This window comes from Arachis hypogaea, chromosome 16 (genome assembly GCF_003086295.3).
Source record: "Arachis hypogaea cultivar Tifrunner chromosome 16, arahy.Tifrunner.gnm2.J5K5, whole genome shotgun sequence".
Taxonomy (NCBI): domain Eukaryota; kingdom Viridiplantae; phylum Streptophyta; class Magnoliopsida; order Fabales; family Fabaceae; genus Arachis; species Arachis hypogaea.
The window spans coordinates 35,685,879-35,691,892 of NC_092051.1; the positions used below are offsets into that span (position 1 = coordinate 35,685,879).

The window sequence follows — 6,014 nt, forward strand, 5'->3', positions numbered from 1 at the left end:
AGTCCTTATGGTGCTGCAAAATTTTCAATTAGGTGTGTATATCTTTTTTCCTTTTAACTGGGACTTGCACCAAATAATTTTTTTAAGTAGGTCCTTTTTAGCAGTAATTATGTTAATATTTTAGGTACCGAACTTAAAAAAATTAGTGAAAGAACCCAAATAAAAGAAAAAAAAAGGAGGGACCCAATTAAAAAAAATTCGGTACAAGAACTCAATTAAAAAAAAAGTACAAAGACTTAATTATAAATTTTGCAAAACTATAAAGACCATCAGAGAAATTAAATCTTCTTTTAAAGAATGCAATGAAAATATGGAAATAGAGAATAAGACATAGCATTGTACGTTCTGAATATTTTTAGGGTTTAATTACTCTATTGAGGCATGTAGTTTGAGAAAATTTTCAATTAGGACCCTATACTTTTTTTTTCCTTTTAATTGGGTCCTTGGTTCTCTGCATCCATTTTTTTTTTCATTCAGGTCTCTCTTAACAGTAGTTGGCTTAATTGTATAGGCATCTAATTAAGAGAAAAGAAATAGGTACAGGGACCCAATGAAAAGGAAAACAAAGTATAGGAACCCGAATTAAAAAATAAATTGGTGGAAGGACTCTATTAAAAGGAAAAAAAGTATGGGAACCTAATTCAGAATTTTGCGAAATGATAGGAACCAACAGAGTAATTAAACATCTTTTTTAAGTATATATACACTATGTTTAGGTAAATAACGAATCGGTACCGGAAAGATTTTGCAATTGATAAAATAACACCAGGCTATTTTAATTGACAAAGTAGTCCTTACATGACTTTAAAACTAAAAAGCATATGCCTAGAGTTTCCGGAGCACGTTTCCGATGAGAAGGATGCTGAGGTGTCCACCCAAAAATGTTAGATGGAATTTGTAAATAATTCATTATCCAGAATGTAAGCCCCAATTCCCGCGAATCCCACTCCGTTCCCCATTTGACTGCTAATCCCCCTTCCCCAATGCAATCTGTTACCATCTGATCGCACTCTCCCCAAGACAACAATAGAGCTAAAGCTTCTCAGTCTGACACGGCTGATGCCACCGATATTGCATGATCGCCATCTCCTATTAAGTTCTGTTGCGTCTACGAAATACTCTATCGTCTGTCTTTTTTGGTGGGTTCGCATTGTGCGTGCGCCCTAAACAATTTCGCTTTCCCTAAACCGCCACTTTCTGTCTTACCTGCATCTTCACTGTTGTCTTCGGAATGTCACACTGTAGGAACGTGCAGCGCGGCTGCTCCCTTCCCCCCGAGTGGTCAAGCATAAGGACAAGCACACATAACAGCAACAACTCACTTATCGTTTTTGTCCCTTCCGATCGCAGCGTCACCACCAGTCGTTGTTCGTAGCTGCTCGCTGCTCGTTGCCGGTCGCTACCTGATAAACCACTATTTTATGGTTTATCTTGTGTTTAATTGAGTGGTTTCATCAAGTCTTCACCCACTTATTCATACTAATTGCATGATTTTTTATTTTCCTTCCTAGTATTGTTCTATGGTTGAAAACTTGCTTCCTAGAGATCTTTAGTTATTATATTTTAATTCTCCTTTATACCATTCGATGCCGTGATCCGTGTGTTAAGTATTTCAGGCTTTATAGGACAAGAATGGCTTAGAGAATGGAGAGGAAGCTTGCAAAAATGGAAGGAACACAAGAAACTAAGGAGATGACCAGCGAACACCGACGCGCGCACATGGCTCACGCGAGCGCGCGGAATGGAGAAAATTGCAGCGATGCGTGCGCGTGCCTGACGCGTACGCGTGACAAGGAAAATCGCTGAATGACGCGCACGCGTGGACGATGCGTACGCATGACCTACGCGATCTGCAGTATTAACAGAAAACGCTGGGGGCGATTTTGGACCGCGTTTTGACCCAGTTTTCGGCCCAGAAATACAGAATAAAGCCAGAAAACATGCACAGACCTAAAGAGAGAATTTTAGACACATTGATACATTCTCATTAGGATAGTTTTAGGTTTTTAGATATGAATTTAGAGAGGATTATTTTTCCTCTAGGTTCTCTTTACATTCCCAATTTATTGCTTTTGCTTTTGGATATTGAAGAGTCATTACCTCCGTTGAAGATACTATTCGAGTTTGTTTCCTTACTTGCTCTTTTATTTATTCCATATTCTTAATTCTTGTTTAAAGTGGTAATTGGATTATTTTCATGGATTGTTAGTGAAAAGGATTACTTTATCTTTAATTAATTTTCAAAGCTTTATTTTATTCAATTTATTATGTCTTCTTTTTATATTTCTATGAGCATTATATTCATGTCAATGGAGTAGACTCCATACTTGATATGGGGGTTGATTAAAAGGAGACACTTGAGTTAGAAGGCTTAAGTGATGGTTAAATTAGAAGTTGTTGGCTAGTTCTGTATTTACTAATGCTAGACCTTCCCAAGGGAGAGGACTAGGATTTGCGAATAAGAGTTAGCTCAATCACTTGACTTTTCTTTATTTAGTAAGGGTTAACTAAGTGAAAACAATAACCTTTTTAATACTACACTTAAGAGACCCCAACAAGAATAGAACTTCCAATTAATCATTCCCCCAGTCAAGGCTTTTTATCTAGAATATTAATAATCATTCTTAGTTTTTATTGCTTTAATTTACAATTATTTAATTACTCGTTATCCAAACTTAAACTCTCTTGAAATTTCCTAATTAATAAAATAGCATCCTTTCTCGCAACTCGTTGGGAGACGATCTGGGACTCATACTCCTAGTATTTTTATTCTGAATTTTTGTGACACTCTTCTAAATTGGTGAGGCGGATTTTAGCTAGTTAAGAGCTATACTCGCAACGCTGTTCTATTATATTATAATCTCTTAATTGGCCTAACTTCTGCCACGCACCAGTTTTTGGTGCCGTTGCCGGGGAGTTGCAATTGTGTGCTAAATTATTAATTAGTGTACATATTTTAATTTTAATTGCATATTTTATTTTTATTTTTATTTTTATTTTATTACCATGAGCTATACGTTTCTCTTATTGAATGACGCGTTCGCTGCCTGATCCGAGCTTAGCTGCATTTGATCCTGAAATTGAAAGAACTATTTCACGTATTAGGCGAGCTCGACGCAGGTTAGCCTCTGAGGGTGGTGAAGTGATTGTTATCGATTCACCAGTCTCATCTGAGGGCGAATCTGAACCGCCATCTGAGAGCGAAACAAGCTCCTTTACTACTAATTCAGTTGATTCACGTGCAAATAGCATGGCAGCACCTAGGAGGATTACTCTCCAGGAAGCTGGAGCCTCGGATTTTACACTGCAGCCGTATCAAGTGCATCATCCAACTCTGGCTGCAGATTTTAAGCTAAAGACTGCATTAATCAACTTGATGCCCAAGTTTCATGGCTTACCTGCTCAGGAGCCTATCAAGCACCTAAGGAATTTTCAGACAGCCTGTTTTACTGTCAGGCGTCACGGTGCGAATGAAACTTCTATTCTGTTAACCGCCTTCCCATTTTCTCTTGAGGGAAAGGCAAGGGAGTGGTACTACTCCCACCTGAAGCGACTGTTACCAACTGGGATACGCTCAGAAGAGAATTTTTGGAAAAATACTTTCCGGCTGAAGTTACAGATAGACTAAGGAAAGAGATCTCCTGCATTGTTCAAGGTGAATCAGAAACTCTCTATGAGTACTGGGAGCGCTTTAAGAACCTTCTAGATGCATGTCCCCATCACATGATTGACAGGCTAGTGTTAATCAGCTATTTCACTCAAGGTATGAAGCCTCGGGATAAAACTACACTAGATGGTGCTAGTAATGGTTCTCTGAAGAAGTACAAGACTGCAGATGAAGCATGAAAACTAATCAGCGACTTAGCTGAGTCCACCAGGAATCACAGGCACAGGAATAGCCACTCCAAAGCTGTTGCAGAAGTTTCCTCTAGCACTGAGACCTCTACTCTTACACAGAGTATATATGAAATGACTAACCTACTGAAGCAAATGCAGTTAAATCAACAACAAACTCAGCCTTCCTCACCACAACAAAGCCAACAGTTAGTTCCACAAAGAGTATGCAGAATATGTGCTGACTATAGTTATTATACTGATGAATGTCCGCAGCTCCAACAAGAAGACAACACCGTGGCAGCTACTCATAACTTCTATGACCGCCCGAATTAAGGATACAATCAACAAGGCGGCAACTACAACCAGGGTGAAAACTATAACCAAGGATGGCAAGACAACTCCAACCAAAGTTGGAGAGATAACTCCAACCATGGCTGGAGGGAAAACTATAACAGAGGATATAGAGATAACAATAGAAACCAGAGGTGGAATAACAACAACAGACAGCAGAATCAGAACCAACCTTACAGAGCTCCTCACCTAAGGCAATCACAAGGACCCCAGCACAACCAACAACAGGTCCCTCAGATCACTTATCCCACTTCCTCATCAAATGACGAGATGATTCGTTCTCTTGCACAAGGACAATAAGACATGCAGACTACACTGAACTCTACTCTAAATGGTCTGAATGCCACTTTACAAGCTCTCGCCGCCCAGATAGATTCATTACCTACTTCCACTAACCAGCCTTTAAACTCCAGTGGAATTCCTTCTCAACCCTTACCTAACCCCAAGGGTGGCATCAACGCCATCACTTTAAGGATATAGGATATAGGGTATTGGTATAATCATATTGAAGTGATCGTTACACTTTGTTTTTATTTATTAGAGGGGGTAGAAAAATAATTTGCCAGGAATTTAGCTAAATAAGAAAAAAACATATGTAAGCAGGGACGGACCTAGAGGGGGCAAGTAGTGGCCTCGCCCCCCTCCTAAAATTTAGAGAAACTATATTTATATATGATGAATTTATATCTTAATTGTGTAATTCACTAATATTTTTCACTTAATGAATATAGTATCATACCCTCAAGTCTTTATACCTTTTAAATAAGTTTTTATATAATAATCTCTATATTTATTAAAAAATTATTTGTTTTTTAAATAAAACATATTTAATATTTATATTATTATATTAATAATGACTTACGTAGTTATATTTCGCTAATCACGTCATCTACTTTAGATATTCTTTTCTTGTAAAAAATACTTATTTTCCTTTTAAATTTATGTCCTGAATAGCAAAAATTTTATAAGAATATCTTATATCTTGTATTTTTATAAGGGTACTGGGTCTTTCAAAGAATTAATAACTTATAATTTATTTCTAAATATATTGAAAGTTTTGAAAGAATTAAATTTAATTAATAAGATGTGTGATAATTTGTACTTAAATACGCTATAAATTATTGGTATTTTATACTTGGGTATGTGAGTGTATGTCTAAAATAAGCACAATAATTATATGCTTGTTAGATAATCCACATTATATAGACCATTAGATTTTATTAGATAAAATTCAAAAGATAATACAGAAGTAAAGCATTGATAAACTGTAATAAACATAGAATACATAATAAATGCTTTAAATGACAGTACTTTAATGCACAATATTTTAAATGGCATAAGAATTTTTTATAATATTAAAAATTTATATTAAAATAATATTTTAAACCGTAACATAAAAATATAAAATAATTAAAATTTTATTTTATATTACTTGACAAATAATTAGATTATTATATTCAAAATTCAATAACAAACTACTATTGTTAAAAATATTATTTTATAACATAATTTTTTATCAAAATATTTTAGAGTATAATGTATTTAAAATATTATAAATAATATATGAAAAATTTTACTTCTTCATTTTTTTAATTTTTTTAAAAAAATAGAATAAATAATATAATTCTAAATACATGCCTATCACGTTATATATTTAGTTATATTAATAAGACCTGAACTAATCAAACTTATGTAATTAAATACTAATAAATTAGGTAAAGTTAAGTGGGGTGTACATTGAAGCCGCACGATGCTACACATGCTTCCATCGTCTTCGTCTCGTTGCTCTTTTTTGGATGCGGTGAACATGGATCAAGTTAGATTCA

General features: G+C 35.3%; 1 non-coding gene across 1 annotated transcript; it reads right to left on the reverse strand.

Annotated features, from left to right (window-relative positions):
* Positions 1-3,621: 3,621 nt before the first annotated feature.
* Positions 3,622-3,729, reverse strand: LOC112761998 (small nucleolar RNA R71). Its single transcript, XR_003182361.1, has one exon. It is a non-coding gene; the product is annotated as a small nucleolar RNA R71 (small nucleolar RNA).
* Positions 3,730-6,014: the final 2,285 nt, after the last annotated feature.